A 20,010-nucleotide genomic window follows, 5' to 3' on the forward strand; every position below is an offset into this window, starting at 1 on the left:
AATTTACCTCTACTTATCAAGGTTCCCTTAGCTGGTTTGAGAATTTAAGTGATATGAAACAGATTAATAGAAGACAAAACCACAAAATTTAACTATGTGTGAATGGAGGCTGAATGCTAAATTTGAGAACAAAAGGCAAACAGCTTTTTCACTTATTATTATTATTTTTTACTAAAAAAATGTTTTTATGTTTATTTTTGAGAAAGAAAGAGAAAGAGGGGTGGGTGGAGGGGCAGAGACAGAGGGAGACCCAGAATCTGAAGCAGGCTCCAGGCTCTGAGCTGTCAGCACAGAGCCCGACGTGGGGCTCGAACTCACCGACTGGGAGATCATGACCTGAGCCAAAATCAGACACCCAATCGCCCAATTGACTAAACCACCCAGGTGCCCCAGCTTTTCCACTTTTTAGACAAAGGAACAATCTGTGAGGAATTAACGTGACAAAGAAAATGAATGTTTGGGAGCTTCAGTTAGTAAGGAAATCTAACAGAATTTGGGCTGGGGAGGTAAATTAGTAAAAGTAACAAGATGGGTTTCTATAGCTTTCTTGGCTCTGAATTCTGTTATCTCTGGTGACAAGGATGACTCCTTACTTCTTGGTACAGGGAGGGTGCATTTCACATGGGAGATTTATTTCCTGCTTTCTGGAAACAAAGAAGGCAGGTCAGGGAGTTGTCTTGCCTGGGCTGTTTCTTAAGTACTTTTAATTCCAAACAATCAACTTGCCAATGTGGTCCATTTACAGTCACCTACCCTTGGCCCCTCCATGTTCATTTGTGGAGATTTGGGCTTGGGAGTAGGCAGATACCTTTGGACCTACAGTAGTCCCACCCATGACCCAGCCTGTCCTGACACTTGCCCTGTTCCAGGTCTCTGGCTACCCTAACCTGTGGATGCACCCATGTACAGACTGCAATTTTTCAGCCAGCCCTTGGCTACGAGGACCCTGCAGGTCTGTGAAACTCAGGCCATTCCCAACCACCATTAATATCTCCAGGGGGTAGAAAGCCCACCCTGAATATCTTTCTGAGGGGTCAGCTTTCAACTGGCCACAGTCAGTCTCCATTTAGACTGGCTGCCTGCTGGGGTCCCAGACTTACCAGTAATTAAAGCTCCCAGGTATCTCTTGTTGGAATATACCCTGGTCAGTCGGCCTGCCCAGCCCAGTCCCAGGCAACAAAATGCAGATTCCCCCAGCTTTGCCTTCAGAGGGAATAAACACATTTGTGTAGGTTAAGTGTTGGAATTAGGCAAATGCTATGGACCCCCATCATTCTGCTTCTGAGACCTAGCCTTTCCCAACTCTTGCTTATTTCATTTCCTGGCTACCCTAAACTGTGCTGCCGAGGCATGTCCAGTTCAAAACACTTGAGCCAGCCTGAGGTAACCGGGGACGACCACAGGTTTAGTGTGGAGGGGACAACCCTGAACTGGAGCTCACCAACCGTGAGATCATGACCTGAGGCGAAATCAAGAGTCAGATGCTCAACTGACCTAGCCACCCAGGCAGCCAATTCTTGAAAAGGGAGGGCACTTTTATCATAGGATTTTAAGAAAAAGGAAAATCTCTCAGAGCCCCAGCAATAATGCACTATCCACCATTTGCAGCCAACGAAAAACTGTCGCGATCTAAGCTTCTTCAGTGAACTTGTGTTCAAGCAATCCTCCCCAGTTTCCTCCTAACACCTAATCAAACCCGGGGTGCCTGGGTGGCTCAGTCGGTTAATCGTCTAACTCTTGATTTCAGCTCAGGTCATGATCTCATGGTTCGTGAGGCGGAGCCGCACATCAGGCTTTGTGCTGACAGCTCAGAGCCTGGAGCCTGCCTACGATTCTGTCTCCTCTCTCTGCCCCTGCCCCCTCACACTCTGTCTCTCTCTCTCAAAAATAAAATAAACATTAAAAATAATATAACAACGGGGCGCCTGGGTGGCTCAGTCGGTTAAGTGGCCGACCTCAGCTCAGGTCGTGATCTCGCGGTCCTTGAGTTCGAGCCCCACGTCGGGCTCTGTGCTGACAGCTCAGAGCGTGGAGCCTGCTTCGGATTCTGTGTCTCCCTCTCTCTGACCCTCCCCTGTTCATGCTGTGTTTCTCCCTGTCTCAAAAATAAATAAACGTTAAAAAAAAAATTAAAAAAAAATAATATAAAAACCTAATGAAATCTGACCTTCCCTTTGTCTCTTCAGACTTGCCTATGGCTTGCCATAATTTGCCTGTCCCAAATTACAGTGCCTCTGTTATTCCCAAATAAATTCATTTTGCTAGTAAAATAATTGCCTGTTGTATCTTTAAGGTTTATATTAAATGATGTCGGAGAAGTGGATCCAGAGAAGATCCCCAGCAACTCAAAGGCCTGTGAGCAAACAGGAGTAGGTACCCACAGAGCCCACTAGGCTAGCTCACTACTTTCTAGTCGACCTTGGAATTGGTATTGCCAAAATTAAGTTGTCAGGACCTCTATTTAATGGTCTTAAAGAAAATTAAGTGTTTATATAAGTCAAATATAGTCCCAAAAATATAGCAGTGAACCTAAATGTTTTTTTCAGTTCATAGGATCTGAATCTCTGATAAACACTAATTTAAACTTGTTGGTTTAAGAAAAATAGGCCTGTCTTTAGAGTTCAACATTAATATAATGCAGAGAAACAGCTTTTTCTACCTGGGTTACTAATCAAATAAATCCATACTATCTTTATAATACAAAATTTGTCAACAAGAGAAGTAAGATGATGGTTAGCTGTTTAGTGCCTAATCCCGAGTATATTTGCTGAAAGCAAATAATGTTAATAAATGTTAATAAGACCAAATTTTATACTAAGTTAAACTAAATGATGGATATTTATTGAATACCCAAACCATTTCCAAATAACATAAACATTAAATGCTAAACATAAGTGCCTATACTCTTGGCTTTTTAATTTTCACAGAGACACAAAAAATATTTGGATCTATCAATAAACATGTTTAACCTTGAAAAGACTGAAATACATTTACAAGTTTGCTAATCCTACTGCAGGGTGCTAACTTATGATGGCATATGATTGCCTGCTTCCTAGTTTTCACTGAAAAACCCCCAAGATTACAAATACTGTAAAATACTGGAAGAAGAGCTGAGAACACATAATGAACAACGACAAAAAGAACACAGAATAATTAGCATACATTATAAACTCTGCACAAACTGCACATTTACTGCTGAATTCAGGCAATGCAGCAGGCGTCCCTTGGAAGATGAGAAACCACGTGCTCCCATGAGACCTTTCTCCTCCTCTGGAAGGGTCGACCAATACTTCCTGTTTTTCAAACAGAGCATTGATGAATTATGATTAACAGCTATGTAGAAAATACCTGTATTATGTATATCCACATAAATAATAGATAATATACTTTCGGTTTTACCTACTTTATATTGTAGATTACAGTAAAACCTTGATTTGCAAGCATAATTCATTCCAGAAACATGCTTGTAATCTAAAGTACTTGTATGTCAAAGCAAATTTCCCCATAAAAAATAATCAAAACTCAGATGACTCCTTCCACAACCCAAAAATATTCATATAAAAATGATTACTATACTGTAATATAATACAAAATAATAAAGAAAATAAAAAATATAAAGAAAAATAAATTAACCTGCACTTGCCTTTGAAAACCTTCGTGGCTGGTGTGAGGGAGACAAGAGAGAGGAGGGTTGTTGTGCAGGACTTTCACTGTCACTAAGAGAATCGCTGCTCTCTGTTGGCTCAGTGGAATCCTTTTCTTTTCTTGATTTCAGCTCTTTTCTTGATGCAGCTTTAATAAGGAACCTATCCAACGCGCCTGCTTTTGCCTCCTTTGGAGGAGTTCGTGGAAATGTGACATTGGCGTTAAACAGATTCATCGCTCGCACTGCAACAGCCTTATGCGGTGGTGCCTTTCTACAAAATTCTGCACTGTTCCCCACATTTTACACATCTCCCTAATCTCCTCTGAAGTGAGGGGTTCCTCCATCTTTTTTTCCTCTCCCTCTGCAGACGAAATGCAGACATAGACTTATAAAATCCCGCAATTTCGGCCATGCGCATACCTCGTTCGTACTTCTCCATGATTTCCTTCTTAACTTGCACCATAATCATCTCCTTCTTACTGCCTTTCTTTTCACCCTTTTTCTGCATGGGGGCCATTGTATATGCTCACACGGATGTTGACTACAGTACAGCATTAATAAACTATTGTCATATACTGTATTTAATGTAAGTGGCAATAAAGCAGCAGAGGAAAGGGTCTGTGGAAAAGCAGACCCTAAGGAAAGCAAAGGACTGTCCACAGGTGCTTTGAAGTGACAAAAATACACTAGTGCCAGTGGTGGGCACCTTCCAATGTTCTGAAAAATTACTGATTTCTGCCAAACACTGTGGCCTGAGACCGAGGATCCAAGCATGGGAGATGATCACCCGCAATCCTGCAGAGAGAAAGAGAGAGTGAGAGAGAGAGAGAAGATCCATTGGCTCAGTTGTGATCATGTGACATTCAGCATCACATACTACTCGTATGGCAAGACATTGCTCGTTTATCAAATTAAAATTTATTAGAAATGTTTGCTTGTCTTGCAGAACACTCACAGAACAAGTTACTCGCAACCCAAGGTTTTAATGTATCTCTAAATTAAAAATAATTTCATAAAATACAGAACAGTATATTCATGGCATATACTGAATATAGGAAATACACATCAGTTTATTAAACTTCTATTTCAGTTATTTAGATGGTTTTCTTTTTTTTTAATTTTTTTTTAATGTTTATTTATTTTTGAGACAGAGACAGAGCATGAATGGGGGAGGGTCAGAGAGAGAGGGAGACACAGAATCTGAAACAGGCTCCAGGCTCTGAGCTGTCAGCACAGAGCCCGACGCGGGGCTTGAACTCACAGACCGCGAGATCGTGACCTGAGCCAAAGTCGGACGCTTAACCGACTGAGCCACCCAGGCGCCCCTAGATGGTTTTCTATATACAGGTACATGCTGGACCATAAAGTAGACTAATTTCTTACTTTGGAATGATCCAACATGTTAGAAAGCCCCCACTCTTATATCACAGTTGGCTGAGGAACAAAAGTGTCTGAGCGCCAGCTGAAGAGGCCAGAGTGAACACCACCACCCACCTGTCCTGTCCGCCCACAGTGGGAACTCCTCATGACCAGGCTGTCATCGCTCTGGGATAGGCTCAGACTTTATTGCCTGGTCTTTTCAGATTGGCAGCCAGGCAGCAATCTTTGTTTAAAGGACCTTACTTCCCCCCTTTCTTACAGCAGTTTGCAGAGCCGGGAATTCTGTTGATAGCTTCCCGGCTACTTATAGCTCCGTCACCAGTTTAGAAGTGGTTCCATTTTTCAAATCTTTACTCTGCCCATGTGACTTAAGAGAAGCCTCTTCCACAGTAACGTGGGGATCCTGTTGCCCTGGCCTGTCCTATCACTCCCAGTCTAACGGAGCACTGTCAGCATGAGCCCACAGATGCCAATGAATCTCATACTACCATTTCCAAAGAAAAGCCTGTGTGTGTTTTGGTGTTTGTTTTTTAAACTATATAGGGGCGCCTGGGTGGCGCAGTCGGTTAAGCGTCCGACTTCAGCCAGGTCACGATCTCGCGGTCCGCGAGTTCGAGCCCCGCGTCGGGCTCTGGCCTGATGGCTCAGAGCCTGGAGCCTGTTTCCGATTCTGTGTCTCCCTCTCTCTCTGCCCCTCCCCCGTTCATGCTCTGTCTCTCTCTGTCCCAAAAATAAATAAACGTTGGAAAAAAAAAAGAAAAAAAAAATTAAAAAAAAAAAAAAAAAAAAAAAAAAAAAAAAGGGGCGCCTGGGTGGCGCAGTCGGTTAAGCGTCCGACTTCAGCCAGGTCACGATCTCGCGGTCCGTGAGTTCGAGCCCCGCGTCGGGCTCTGGGCTGATGGCTCAGAGCCTGGAGCCTGTTTCCGATTCTGTGTCTCCCTCTCTCTCTGCCCCTCCCCCGTTCATGCTCTGTCTCTCTCTGTCCCAAAAATAAATAAATGTTGAAAAAAAAAAAAAATTTTTAAACTATATAGAAATTTCTATTAACCTCGGGTAATGCATAAGCAATTAAGCTATCCTCTGAGAGTAAATCTGTAACAACCATCGCACATCATATCTAGATAAGCTATGTAAGTTTTTGAAATTTGGAAGCTGATAAAGTTGAAATTGTCGGCAAAAAAAAAAAAAGTTTTTAAACAAAACCACTGGAAATAATAAGCATGAAAGAAAATGGGCATATATGAAAAGGAAAACAGGATTTTTATTTTTTTATTATTTTTTTTTTTTTTAGATAAGGAATGGTATGAAGGACATCCTTGTGTGTGTGCATTTTGGGGTGGGAGTGGGGGTAGAAAAAAAAGTAATTTTTTCCTCAAGTAAATACATTGTTCCAGAATGAGAAAAAAGATAGGACAGATCTAAATAGATATAGAAAGTTGTAGGGGCACCTGGGTGGCCCAGTCAGTTGAGCGATTGACTCTTGATTTCAGCTCAGGTCTCTGTCTCCCCTCTGCCCCTCTCCTCTGCTCATGTGCACTCATGCTCTCTTTCTTGGTCTCAAAAAAAAAAAAAAAAAAAAAAAAAAAGAAGAAAAAGAAAAAAGGTGTAGAAGGTTTGTGTAAAAAGAATCTTGAGAAAGGACTTTTATATCTGGTCAAGTTGGCTAAAAGTTAAATTGTTATTATAAGGGTTTTAAAATTAAGCCTTACTACCAATAACATACTTATGTAAAACTAAAAATGATCTCTTATCTGTTAAAAGGACAAAGTTTTCTTGGACTATTGGTCTGCTTTTGATAAAATATTGTGAAAGGTTTTACCTTTTAAAGAAATCTAATTAGAAAGCAAAGATTTTGTGTTTTATCAAAATAATTTCTTGTACTTCATGTGAATCTTTACCATCAGGTGTTTGATTACTCAAGTAAACTAAGTCTTCTGGATATTAAGAGAGCTAAGTTTTAGCAACAATGATGTAACAACCCATTGTATTTGCCTCTGAAATCTTTAATTGTCACTTTGATCCAATAGGCAAGTAAATATTGTTTCAAAATGGTCTGTGATCCTACCCGGTCAAGTGTCCAAAACCTTTTGATACTTTTTGACAAACTTCCCCAAATCAAATTCTAAAATTAAGTTCTTTTGACCTAAAAGTGACTTGGAGAATATAAAAGGGGAGATGTTACGCTAATTAGCATTATTTGATATGTTATATTACATGGGCAGCAATGTGAAATAAGAATACTAAGCCTCCTTTTTGTGGTATTTGTATATGCATACATTATAAGTGTTCCAGAAATTCTATAAAATCCTGAAATTTCTAATGTCCTGCTACAATGTTATCAATCATAATTCTGGTTCTCTTGAGATGTTTTTCATGGAAATAACCAAATTTCTTTGTCAGTGATCTAACGAACTCTCCTCAGAACTCTAACCGTTGCTATTTGTACGTCTTTTGTCAGCTACAGATGATTGTTTCAAGAGCTTCCTCCTGAAAGCGACTCATGACGAAGACTTTGACAAATGCTCTGGAACACAGGTTTTGATCAACTGAAGATCACAGCACTGCACTGATAAGAATTTCTAAAACTGTCATGGAAAACTGACTGCTTTCATATTCTGCTTTCCAGAGCTAAAGGTCCCCTTTTCTCCTCTCCTTTAAAGCTCTCTATAACGTAGGGTAATTTGGTAAAGTGTACCTTTACAACAAAGGTTGAAACACCTACCCTACCCAATCCCTCCGGATTCTGAAACTCTTCTCCAGTGTTCTCATGTTTCACGACCATGCGTGTATTTGCAGAGACTTAGTAAGAATCTTTTCTCCTTGTAACAGAGCTCCCACCCCCACCAGGCCCCTGCTCTTTGACCTGCAGTCGATAAAAGGAGATACACTTCGACACTGGAAAGGCCTAATTGCTTCTACTAAAAGGACAGCACTTTGGTCGTCATCACACTGCTGCTCCCAGGAGATGGGGACCTTAAACATCGCACCTTGCAACCTGGGGACTTCATCTACTGGAAAAGACATCTCCGCAAAGACACTCTTCAACTCCACTGGGAAGACCCATAGCAGCTACTGTCAACCAATGCTTGTGCCACCAAACTTCAGACTCTTGGATTCATGTGTCACATCTAAAGACAGCACCAAACCCTGGCTGGACCTGTACCCCAACTGGTGACCTGAACGTAAAGATTTCTAGGAATTGAAGCCAATGACAGCTGAAGGAGACAGCTTTCCCAAGATGGCCAGGCCAAGCCAGTATACCTTTTTCTCCCCACTGCTTCTTACTTTGTTATTTCCCCCCCACCCCCCTTACTCTTGAAAACGCAATGCTCTTCTCCATATTTCTCTGTCTAGTGCAAAAGGCAGAAACCTCTGAATGTTGGATCGGTTGCCAGAAATTCCAATCTGTTTATGATGTCAGAGGCCCCTTGGCCTTACCCGTAATTATTTTCTCTTCAGTCCCCAGGCCCACTGCTGACTTACCTATAAGCCCATGGAGGTTACCTGTCGGGTTAGGCTGTTACGGCCAGGTGTTCTCATGCTGGTTTCAGCCTTTCCCCAGTTGTAACCGTGCCAGCTCAGGTAAACACCTCAGCCTCTGTCAGCCCCCCTTCCCTCACTCCCCGCATCTTTTCCTTACCTAAATACAATCTGTTTCCCTGCACCCAGGGGGAAAAAACCAGGTCTAGACTCCCCTGTGAGGTTTTTAGAAAAAAAATCCCTTTAGGAGGGAATAATCTCTCACAGAATGTTACCTCAAACTTTCTGAGCCATAACTTGAAAGGGTCAGTCAGGACATTCGGCTAGTGAATCTATCAATAACCAGACCTGAGCTGGCGTCCCCGAGGCTCCACCTGGTTCCATTTGTGTTTGTTCTGGACAGCACTTCTCAGGGGCATATGAATGTTGGCAGCTGGCCACTTGGAGGTCAATGCTCACTGGAACATTTCACTGTCCCTGTTAATATGCATACCAAATCAGAAGCCTCCCCTCCTGTCCACTCCATTGAGCCTCCATGGCCGCTACATGGGAACTTCCAGGACACATATATGACTCTGGTTTTCCTCCCTGGGCAGAGACTTTCTCCCATACATTGGAGGAAATGCCAACCAATGCAAGATCGGGAATCTTTCCCAAACATTAGGAGAGCTAGCTGGCCCCACAACCAAAGCACTAACAGCCCAACGATGATCACTGGACTCTTTGGCTACAGTAATTTTGGATAATGGCACAGCCCTTGATTATCTACTGGCTGAACGAGGAGGAGTCTGGACAAGAGTGAATACCGCCTGCTACACGTGGATAAATTCCTCTGGGGAAATAAATACCTACCTGCATAAAATCAGAGAATAAGCACTTTGGCTGCAAAGAATTCTGCCTAATGACCTATGAGCCTTAGACCTATTTAACTATCGATTTCATCTTTTTGAAACTAACAAATTTCTGGAACAGGAAAAAGAAAGAAAACTCCAACTGGCCTAGACAAATTCGAGCTCAACCACCAGGGGGACGCCTGCACAGCTGAGCCATAAAGTGCTGGACAGTTACCTCAACTTCATTATAAGGTTAGAATCTCTGCCCTGGGGCAGGAACATAAGCTTCGTTAACATAACCTATGGTGCATATATAGGTATGTTTTCTAAGTGCACATGCACAAACCTATGTTCGCCTTTTATATGCAGTGATGAAACTCCCCCTCTGAATATTCATCTCAAACCCCCAAGTTAAAAGAATTGGTTCAACCCTTCTTGGAGAGTCATGGCTTTGGAAGTTATTCCCCTTGATCTCCTTAGTTGCTGCAAATAAAGTTTCCTTTGTGTGACAACTCCATCTGGTGTAGTCCATATCTGCAACTTACCAAGAAGCAAATGTACATCATTAATTCGGTCACAGGATGGGACACCAGTCCTTCCGAGGAATTCAAAATCTCCCCACTCTCTTTAGGACAAGATCCAAAAGAGCTAACTCTGGAAAAGAGAATGCTAGTGTATGTGGATGACATCTTAACAGCCAGCCCCACTCACATTCCTGACAAAAATACTGTGTTTATGTTAAAGTTCCCAGCCAGAAAGCGATAGAAGGTATCAAAAGAAAAGGCCCACATTTCTAAGCTGTAAACGACCTGGGGTTTATTATTTCCAAGGGACAAGGAGGCCTTCCCCAAGAAAGAAAAGTGGCAATATGCTAGCTAGCCCCACCAAAAACCCTCCAACAACTGCATGGGTTTTGGGGTATGGCTGGGTTTTGCTGTATCTGGATTCCTAATTTGGGGCTAACTGCAAAATCCCTTGATGATAAACTCCAGGAAGCTGAGACAGATCTGAGTGGGATAAATCATGTGATCAAGCCTTCGATACAGTGAAAGCCATACTTACGAAAGCCCCGGCCATAGCATTACCAGACTATGACAAGCTGTTTGATTTGAATGTGCATGAAAGACAAGGAATAGCTACAGGGGTGTTAACCCAAAGCTGGGCCCTCAAAAAGAATGATAGTTTATTTCTCTTAACAGATGGACACAGTGGCAAGTGGTTGGCCTCCCTGCCTGAGAGCCATAACAGCCACATGCCTCCTGATGAAAGGTGAAAAAGCTAACCATGGCTCAGCCTATGACAGTTTGGACCCCATATCAGATCTCTGGTTTACTGGCAACCAAGGGGCATCAGTGGCTGTCCCAACACAGAATACTGCAATATCAAGCCATGCTGACAGATACCCCTCAGATGCAGCCGAAGCCGGGTCATACTTTGACACCAGCCCACCCTACTTCCTGACCTTGATCAACCAGCCACCCATAGTTGCCCAGAAGTAACTGATCAAGTTTACTCTAGTTGCATAGATCTCCAAAGTGAACACCTGTCCAGTGCAGAAGTCTGGTTTATAGATGGCAATACTTTTATAGAGAACAGGCAAAGAAAGACAGGTTATGCAATGGTGTCCCTGAACACCTTCGTAGAGGCAAAGAGCCTGCTCCCAGGCACCTCGGCCCAAAAGGCAGGATTGCACTAACCAGAGCCTTGGAGTTGGGTGAAGACCGAACACTAACTATCTACACTGATTCTACCTATGCCTTCTCCACAATCTGGGCCCATGGAGCCATATGGAAAGGAAGGATTATTGCATAGTGGAAAGAAAGAAATCAAACACAGCAAAGAAATCCACACCCCACTAAAAGCAGTGCCCAAGCCAAAAAAAGGTGGCAGGAGTTCACTTTAGGGGCCACAGGAAAGGAAATTCAGAGGGAATAAAGGGAAATAAATCAGTTGATGCAGGCACTACCCACTCTGTGCCTTTATATAAATTCACTCCCATACGTTCTTGCAGGGAGATAAAGAGCTATCAGCAGTCCCTAATAATCAGAGGACAGATGGTAAATAACAAATCTGGATACCTAAGCAAACTGCTTACGGGTTTCTTCAGAGTGCAAGTGACTCAATTTGTTATGGCAAAGAAGCTTTACGCTCATGGTTGGCAAAGGTTATAAACACTCCAGGGATAAAAGAGACTACTGAGAAAATAGCAACCAGTGCATCTACTGCAGGACAAACCAGGCCCCTCTAGTCAGGGCAGCTCAGATTTGTGGGACACTACCTGGGGAAGACTGGCAAATACCTTTTGCTGTCATGTCCCTGGTCCCTGGGGTTTCAAATACATCTTGGTATTTGTAGATACCTTCACTGGATGGGTTGAAACTTTTCCCTGCAAGACAGAGAGGACAAATAAATCACCACGGCCTTTTGAAAAGAGAATTTCCTGACTTGCGTTACCCAGGTTGGGGTTCTAAACTCACTTCTAAGGCAGCAAAAGATCTGCACATTCAATGAAGTTTACATTCCACCTAGAGACTTCAGTCCTCTAGAAACACAGAACGGGCTAACAGAACCCTCAAAAAAAGACCCTGGCAAAGTTATGCCAAGAAACAGGAAAAATGGTTAAAATCATTACCGATAGCTCTCAACCAGGATAAGAGCCACCCGAAAGGGTAAAGTAAAACATAGCCTGTTCGAGATGACTTACGGGAGGCCCTTTCCTGAGAGCTCCGTCTCTTCCTCACCATCAGACCCCCAGGTTTCTCTGGCCATGAAACATGTAACTAATCCCCAATGCATGGTGGAGGCGCTCAATGCGTAGGGAAACTTTTGCCTCCCTCTACCTACTAAAATTAACCTCTCTCCTAGCAACCTGGGGATTGGTGTACCTCAACACTTGGAGGAGTGGGTCACCACAGGACCAACGACACCCAGTATGGACAGGGCTCCGCTTGGTACTAACAACCACACTTTCTTCTCTAAAACTAGAAGAGGTCGTGCCTTGGATGCACCACTCCAGAGCAAAAATGGCACCCACACCAGCGGCTTGGGAGGAGACGCCACCAGCACCAGATGACAAATACAAACACACCTGGGCGCCATTCGCTGACCTGGCACTTCTGTCCCAGCGGCACCCATGGGACGAATAGGGGTCCTCACGTCTGTCCTGGAACCATTTTACTCTGCACTAGCTCTGCTGTTCTATTTCTTCAATCCTATTGTCCATTCAAAAGCCCCTCGAGTGGATGAAATCATTTCCTCTGCTGTTATTCACCATAAACACTCCAGCTCATTGTTCCTACGTAGGAAAACAGCTGATAGAGATAGTTTTCTAGTCTTCTTTCCTCTGCCCCCACTAACAACACCATCGCAGCCTAACTTTTTTTGTGGTATTACTGAAGACATACAAAAACTATGGAATTTTACTAATTATTGGGATTTCCCAGAGCAGTCTGATATGAGGCTTAGGGCTTATACTTCCCTCATAGGAACACCTGCTCCTCTGGATGAGTCCTTCAGGAGTGAAGCTCATAAATGAGATCCAGAGTCCCAAACCCACTAACAGGTGTCCAAATTGCACCTTCAATCCCGTGAAGAACACAACAAAGGAACCCGATAAATCTGGTTTAGGGCCGTTCACAAGGTATACCAATATTGCTCCTCAAACACATTAATCCCTAACATTAACTGCGAATCAGATAACAGGGACACAGACTTTCAGTCCCCATTTGGCCTGATGGTGTCCGGGTTTCCTCCAGCCCTCAAGGCCTTCCAGGGTGTCTCTCATCCCAGGGAACCCAACATCATCGTGTGCGGCCCCATCCTGCCAGGGGCAGTCCAGAGTTCAGATTTCTCCACCTCTGTCCTGGGCGGGGGCGTGCCCATTGGTGTCGAGTGGCACTCTGCATCACACGGGTGCCCTGTATGCCCAACGACCCCCTGTGACCCAGTCTTTCCAGACCCTTGCCTTGTTCCAGGTCCCTGGCTCCCCTGAACCCTGGGGCTGGCACATAGTAGGCATCCCTTCAGCCTGCTGAGGACAGCCAGTCCCCTTGGGCCATCGGAGCTCTGGTGGGTCCAGAACCCCCAGCATGTCCCGGCCATGGAAGACGAAGCCCACGTCAGGAAACTTTTCCTGGGATGGCAGCTTGAACTTGGCGACCGGCAGTCTTCATTTGGACTGACTGCAGAATAGGTTCCCAGGCTGACTGGTCAGCCAGGCTCTTTCTGGAGGCCACCCAGGCAGCCCTCCGAGAAGGTAGGGCCGTGGGCAGTCCACACTAACTCCAGCTCTACCTAGAGGGGGAAGGGCGGCTGTGCCCCTCAGCCCTTGGAAGCCGGCAGGTGTCTTTTGCCACCCACCCAGGGCAGATACCACCCCAGGGCTTCTCCACACACCCGCCAGGGTCCAGGTCCCGGGCTCCCCTGAACCTGCCTGGCCTGAGCAAGTGCTGCACGCACCGCACCGCGGCAGCCCCCTTCGGGCACCTGGACCCCCGGGGCAGCTCCCAGAGCACCTGCATAGCCTCTTGCCAGACAAAAGCTGCCCCTCAAGTTCTTGCCACCGCCATGGCCACAGCTCTCAGCGGGCCCCGGTCGGCCTCCATGGGAACTGGCTCCCTCCCCCATAGGGGCCCTGGCGCCCAGAGCAACCAAGGCCCCCGGGGGCTCCTGCTGCGGGAAGCCCAGGCCACTCACCCAGGCCCCTCGCTCTCCCAAAGTAGTCGTCTTTCCTCCAGCCTGGCCTTCAGGGGCAATACAGGCGCCCTGGGGTCAAACACGGTTTGGAACCGGGCAGAATCCCGCTTCCCCGCGGAGGCCTGGCTCCTGGCACCCTGGCCTCGCCCTACGGCGGCCCTGTTCCGGGTCCAGGGCTCCCTGGCCCCCGTGACCTGCCTCCGAGCGCCAGTGCAGTGCCCCGGCCACACCTGGCGCGCCCGCCTCGGGCGGCAGGGGGCGCGCCAGGCCTCCGAACAAGGGGCCAGTCAGGAGGCGTGTGGCGCGGCAGGGGGCGCACGGCTCCAACCAGCTCGCTTGGACTCGGGGTGCAGGGAGCCCACGGTGGCCAACGCTTTGCGCGGCCGAGGCGGCACGATGACATGGACAACAGGCAGTTTCCGTTTGGCTTGGCCGACCGCTGGGGTCCCAGGTGTGTGCTATTCCAGGGCCCCTTCCGCCCCGCCCCCAGCCCCCAGCGGGAAGGGAGCCCGGGCTCTCCCGGCTCCGCCCTGGGCGCGAGTTGGGGGCGGGGGGGCGGGGGGCGTTGGGGACGGGGACGACGTGTGCCCCGCTGAACTGTCGCGCTTGGACTCAGGCACGTGACTGGTTCCAGCAACAGCCCGCTCCCGTGACCGGCTCTGCCCGCATTCCTGCCCTGTGCCAGGTCTCTGGCTCCCCCTGAACCGTGCCCGTGGGCCCGTCGGTAAGGCAGCACTCACCCCATCAGCCTGCTCGGGCCAGCGGGGAACGTCCGGGCCATCGGAGCTCGGGTGGGTCCACAACCGGCCTCATCGCCCTCAGAGACGTGGCAGCCTCCCTGCCCCCAAGTCTTGCGGGGGTGGCAGCTTCAGATGGGCCGCGGGCACACCCCATCCTCCTAGGCTGTCTGACCGGGTCCCACGCTGACCAGTCGCCCAGGGCCCAGGTGTCGTCTCTGGACGGAGGCCAGCCAAGCGGCCCTTCAGGCAGGTCCTGCCAAAGGCAACCCACGCACGCACCCTCCTCCAGCTCTCTGTGTAGGGGGGAGGCGCATGCGTAATGGAGGACGCGGAAGTAGGCAAATGCCCTGAGGCCCGGACAGCCCCCCAAATGGGCCAAGGCCTCTCCACACCCTTGTCCTGACCCAGGTCTCGCTCGCAATGCCCTTTAAGCAGGCCGCTTGCGCCTGCACAGTAAAGGCCCCAGGACCTCACCAGGGCAACCTGGGTCCTGCAGGCCCACGGAGCTGGGGCGAGCCCCAAAACACCTACATGGCCTTCCAGCGAAGAAACCTCAACTCTGAAGTTCCTTCTGCCATGGGCAGCCTTCAACCGGCCACACTCAGACTCCACTCGGGCTAGCTACGTGATAGGGCCTGGCTTCTCAGCAACCAAGGCTCCAGGTGTCTCCCATTGCTGGAAGTCCTGGCCAGTGGTCCAGGCCCCCTCCCCGGCAAGGCGACCCACTTTCCTCCGGCCTTGCCTTCAGGGGCGAATGTGGGCTTTGCTGTCAAAGGAGGCATGGCACCAGGCAGACACCGGGTATCCAGATAGCCGTCTCCTGTGCCCCTGCCTCTGCCTCCATCAGCCCTGTTGCAGGTCCCGGGGCTCACGCGACCCAGGCGGCCAGCGGCGCGTGCGCAGTCCACTCACCTGCCCTTGGGACCGGCCTTGGGCTATCCCCGGGGGAGGTGGGGGAGCCCCAGGCCCAGGAAGCTCCTGGACTGACCCACCGCCTGTTCCGCGTGGTCTCAGGGTGCAGGGAGCTCAAGCCAGCAAGTGTCTGCCTCATGCGGTCCCGGGCTCCCCCCAGCCATCAAGGCTCCCCGTGTCTCAGGGAAGGCCAACCCAGACACCTCGTGGAACTTGCAGGACCCCAAACGCCTAAATGGCCTCGAGGCATCCAGAGCCCACACACCTCAGGGCTTATATCCCAGACCTTTGGGGACTTTCAGTCCCCATTTGGAGTAGCTGCTCGATTGCCTCCAGGTTTCCTCCAGCCCTCAAGGCCCTCCGGGGCGTCTCTCATCCCAGGGAACCCCAATATCATTGTGTGCGGCCCCACCCTGCCAGGGCAGTCCAGAGTTCAGATTTCTCCACCTCTGCCCTGGGCGGGGTGTGCCCATTGGTGTCGAGTGGCACTCTGCATCACACGGGTGCCCTGTACGCCCAACGACCCCCTGTGACCCAGTCTTTCCAGACCCTTGCCTTGTTCCAGGTCCCCGGCCCCCCTGAACCCTGGGGCTGGCACATAGTCAGTAGGCATCCCTTCAGCCTGCTGAGGACAGCCAGTCCCCTTGGGCCGTCGGAGCTCCGGTGGGTCCAGAACCCCCAGCATGTCCCGGCCATGGAAGACGAAGCCCACGTCAGGAAACTTTTCCTGGGATGGCAGCTTGAACTTGGCGACCGGCAGTCCTCATTTGGACTGGCTGCAGAATAGGTTCCCAGGCTGACTGGTCAGCCAGGCTCCCAGGTGTCTCTTTACTGGAGGCCACCCCAGCCGCCCCCCCAAGCAGGTCCTGCCAAAGCCAGTCCCCACTCCTCCACCTTTACCTGCATAGGGGAAATCGTGCGTGGTTTGTTGTGTTGCACTTACCTTTATTTTGCTGTGGGATATTGGTTCACTTGATCGAGAAAGGTGTAGAGGTTGAACTGACCAGATTTAGTTTTCCAGAAGATGTGGGTTATGATCTCTCCGTTTGACCGCTTTTTCTTCCCAAATGGCTTCATTCCTATACGGTCTGTTCCTCCACTGTCTCCGAATGGACCACATCTACTTCATGTTTCTTTGCTATCAGCAAGGTATCCCCAGCAGAGAGGCGCTATTTCTCAGTAATTTCAGCAGTCAGAAATGAGGGAGCCTTGTGTTTTTCTAGATTTGACTATATACTGACATACATATTTGAGTATGTACTGACATATTAATAAACAAACAAACACTGGGGGCCCCTGGGAGGCTGTCTGTTAAGAGTTCGACTTCAGCTCTACGCATGGGACTTGATGCTGTGGATGCAGATCACTTCAGATCCTCTGTCCCCCTCTCTCTTTGCCCCTCCCCCATGCACACTCTCTCTCAAAAATAAACATTTAAAAAAATAATTTAAATTTAAAAAAATGTGTCTCTACCGGGTACATTTCTGACACTAAACGTGTGAGTGTTTTCCCCCTACGCCAACAAATTTTCCAAGTCTCCAGATTCCAACATGGTGTTTTAATTCTACCCTATCACTACCCAGAGTGTTAGACTCTCTTCAAATATTGGTCACAAGTAATGGGTTCCCAGGCTATTCACCTTCTGTCTGACTTGGTTACAAAGTCAGGGATTTGCACAATCCCAACCCCTCAGGTTAGGTAATTTGCTGCAATGGGTCACAAAACACAAGGAAACATTTTGTATGTTTACCAGCTTATTGTAAGAGATATTACAAAGTATATAGGTGAACAGCCAGAAGAAGACATGCAAAGGATGAGATCTGGAAGGGTCCTGAGTGCAGGAACTTCTGTCCTCATGGAGTTTGGGATATACCACCCTCCTCCCAGGTGAATGTATTTGCAATCCAGAAGCTCTCCAAACCCCATAGTTCAGGGATTTTTATGGAGGCCTCATCACTAAGCCTGATTAACTCAGTCTCCAGCCCCTCTACCCTCCAGAGGGGATAGGAGGGGGTGGGGCTGAAAGTTCCAAGCTTCCGATCATGGCTTGGTCTTGATCTGGCATGGCTTGGTCTGACCAGCCCCCATCCTAAAGCTGACTAGGAGCCCACCAAGAGTTGCCTCATTAAAACAAAAGGCTCTCCTACCAGGAAATGCCAGGATATTTAGGAGCTCTGTAAAAGACACTCCAGTCACCCCCATCACTCAGAAAATTACAGGAGTTTTAAGAGAGCTCTGTGTCAGGACCCGAAGGCAGAGACCAAATGTTTTTGTGTGTGTCACACATATGTATATTTTTGTACATGTATATTTGAGGCCCTCCCTCCACATAGATATGATGTTGCATACTCTACACACTTCTTTCCTTCTCTTTTTTGTGTGGAATCATATGTTTTAGATATCATTTCATAGCGCCTACAGAAATCTTTTTCATTCCTTTTTATAGCCACATAGCACTCCATCATATAGATGTATCCTGCCTTGTCTTATAGACATTGGGTGGTTTCTCATCTTTTGTGTGCAGTGAGTGGCTTCATGCCTATGTCTGCTCATATTTTTGCCAGAGTGTTCTGAGAAAGAGTCGCATAAGTTGGACTACTGGGGCACAAAATAAACTCCTATGTAATTTTACTGAACAAATTTCCCTCCATATGGACTTTACCAGTTTGCATTTCCATGAGCAAGATCTGAGTGCCTGTTTCAGCACAGCCTTGCCAAGAGTGTGTTGTCAAACCTTTGAATTTTGTTAATATGGGAGATGAGAAATTGTATGTCAGGATCAGTTTAATAATCTATTATTACAAATGAGATTGAGCCTCTTTTCATATGATTAGAAGACACCTGCATTTCCTTTTCTTGTCAACCATCTTCCCAAAGTTCTAGTGCATTTTTCTGAGGTTGTTGGTATTTCTATTCTGTATTTCCTAGGTCTGCTCATTCAAAGGGTCTAGAAACAAATGAGCACCCCCTAGACCCAGAGCGTGGCTTTCAAAGACCATTTCCCACTGGGAAATAAAGGCTCTTTGAAGGAAATGGCTGCTTCCAACTCTGGGATAAAAAATACAAGGTATAAAATAAGCCTGGAACATCTTGTCAGATGAGCTAGTAAGGAAGTTATCAAAGAGATTGATGTCAAAAGTGTTCAGGAGCCAAAGTAAAGAGGAGGCACGGGTCAAACAGAAGACAATCTGAGCCTCTAAAAATTCAACGGATCAAAACACATAAAATAAATTAAATGCCCAAGTCCACAGTGGCACTTAAAATATTATTTGGTGATTGTTGCAAAGCGTTAGGAAACAAATTCATTTGGAAACCTTGAAAATAAAAGTAAAGAATCAGCTATGTATGTTGTCTTTCCAGTACCTCTACTTGGGGAAGTGAGGTATATGAGAGGAAGTGTTCTGTATAGAGGTATTCCAGCCAATACATCAAGAAGAAATGACAAATTTAGAATATCACTAATTTTCAGAGCCTAATGGAATAATGGATCTATTATTAATTAACAGCAGCTGATGACAAGAGGGGCAACCAGTCATTACGAGCCTGCTAGTTGAAGAAGACAATACGATTCATGAAGTAGTCTGGCCAAACAAACAAACAAAACCAAACACAAAGCAAATTGAACCTCTAGACCCAACTATAGGAGTTGGCAAAGGAAAATGTTAAATACACCATGAAGAATGCAATCAGCCAGATCTAGCCAGCACTAATACACTTTCTGCAATGACAGATATATTTGCAATGTCCAGTACAGCAGCTGTTAGTCAACATTTTGTGCAGACCAATCTGTAAACCAAGAATGAGCTTTTTCTTGCTCCAAAGCTGCTCCTAGGAAACTCTCCATGAGGCAATGGGTGTGGACTGATGCAGGGGCAGCAATGCAGCAGGAGCAGGTGTCGAAGGAGGAGCAGGTGTCTACCAGGTGTGAGCCACCTGCTTACACATCTTGTTTATGCCTTCTAGACCCGCTTCAGTCTGACCTCACAGAGACCACCACCCTCTGACCATGGACTGATGCTGCATGTGACTGACCTCATGCCTTGGCTGATCAGAGAGCATCCAGTTCGTAGGCTTACTTGATTTCCCATAGTCAAACATTCAGCTTCTATCAGGGCTTAGTAGCAAACTAGAAACCTTTCCTGGAAAGAAGAACAATTAAAAGCATAAGAGGGCATGGCTTTGCTCCAAAACCGTAACCATCCATGCTATGATGTTCCTACTGTGGCCACCCTGGAGGCTCCGTCTGGTACTTTTACTTAGCAAAGAATATTCAAGTGTTATGACAAAAGGACCAAGTGGCAGGATGGCTTATACCACAGCCTGG

General features: G+C 47.0%; 3 long non-coding RNA genes across 5 annotated transcripts; 1 reads left to right on the forward strand and 2 right to left on the reverse strand.

The window, feature by feature from the left end:
* Positions 1-2,819: 2,819 nt before the first annotated feature.
* LOC147577088 (uncharacterized) lies at positions 2,820-4,091 on the reverse strand. The gene is made up of 2 exons (XR_015256009.1): positions 3,640-4,091; positions 2,820-3,289 (listed from the first exon to the last, which is right to left on the reverse strand). It is a non-coding gene; the product is annotated as an uncharacterized LOC147577088 (long non-coding RNA).
* Positions 4,092-4,204: 113 nt separating this feature from the next.
* LOC147577089 (uncharacterized) lies at positions 4,205-17,075 on the reverse strand. 3 transcript variants are annotated; one of them, XR_015256007.1, is made up of 4 exons: positions 14,775-17,075; positions 11,639-11,725; positions 9,885-9,993; positions 4,205-4,441 (listed from the first exon to the last, which is right to left on the reverse strand). It is a non-coding gene; the product is annotated as an uncharacterized LOC147577089 (long non-coding RNA). The 3 variants fall into 3 exon arrangements; XR_015256008.1 differs by lacking the exon at positions 9,885-9,993; XR_015256006.1 differs by lacking the exons at positions 9,885-9,993; positions 11,639-11,725; positions 14,775-17,075 and adding an exon at positions 8,510-9,229.
* Positions 7,490-9,854, forward strand: LOC147577090 (uncharacterized). Its single transcript, XR_015256010.1, has 2 exons — positions 7,490-8,608; positions 9,103-9,854. It is a non-coding gene; the product is annotated as an uncharacterized LOC147577090 (long non-coding RNA).
* Positions 17,076-20,010: the final 2,935 nt, after the last annotated feature.

This window comes from Puma concolor, chromosome C2 (genome assembly GCF_028749965.1).
Source record: "Puma concolor isolate L17-30 chromosome C2, mPumCon1.1.hap2, whole genome shotgun sequence".
Lineage (NCBI taxonomy): Eukaryota > Metazoa > Chordata > Mammalia > Carnivora > Felidae > Puma > Puma concolor.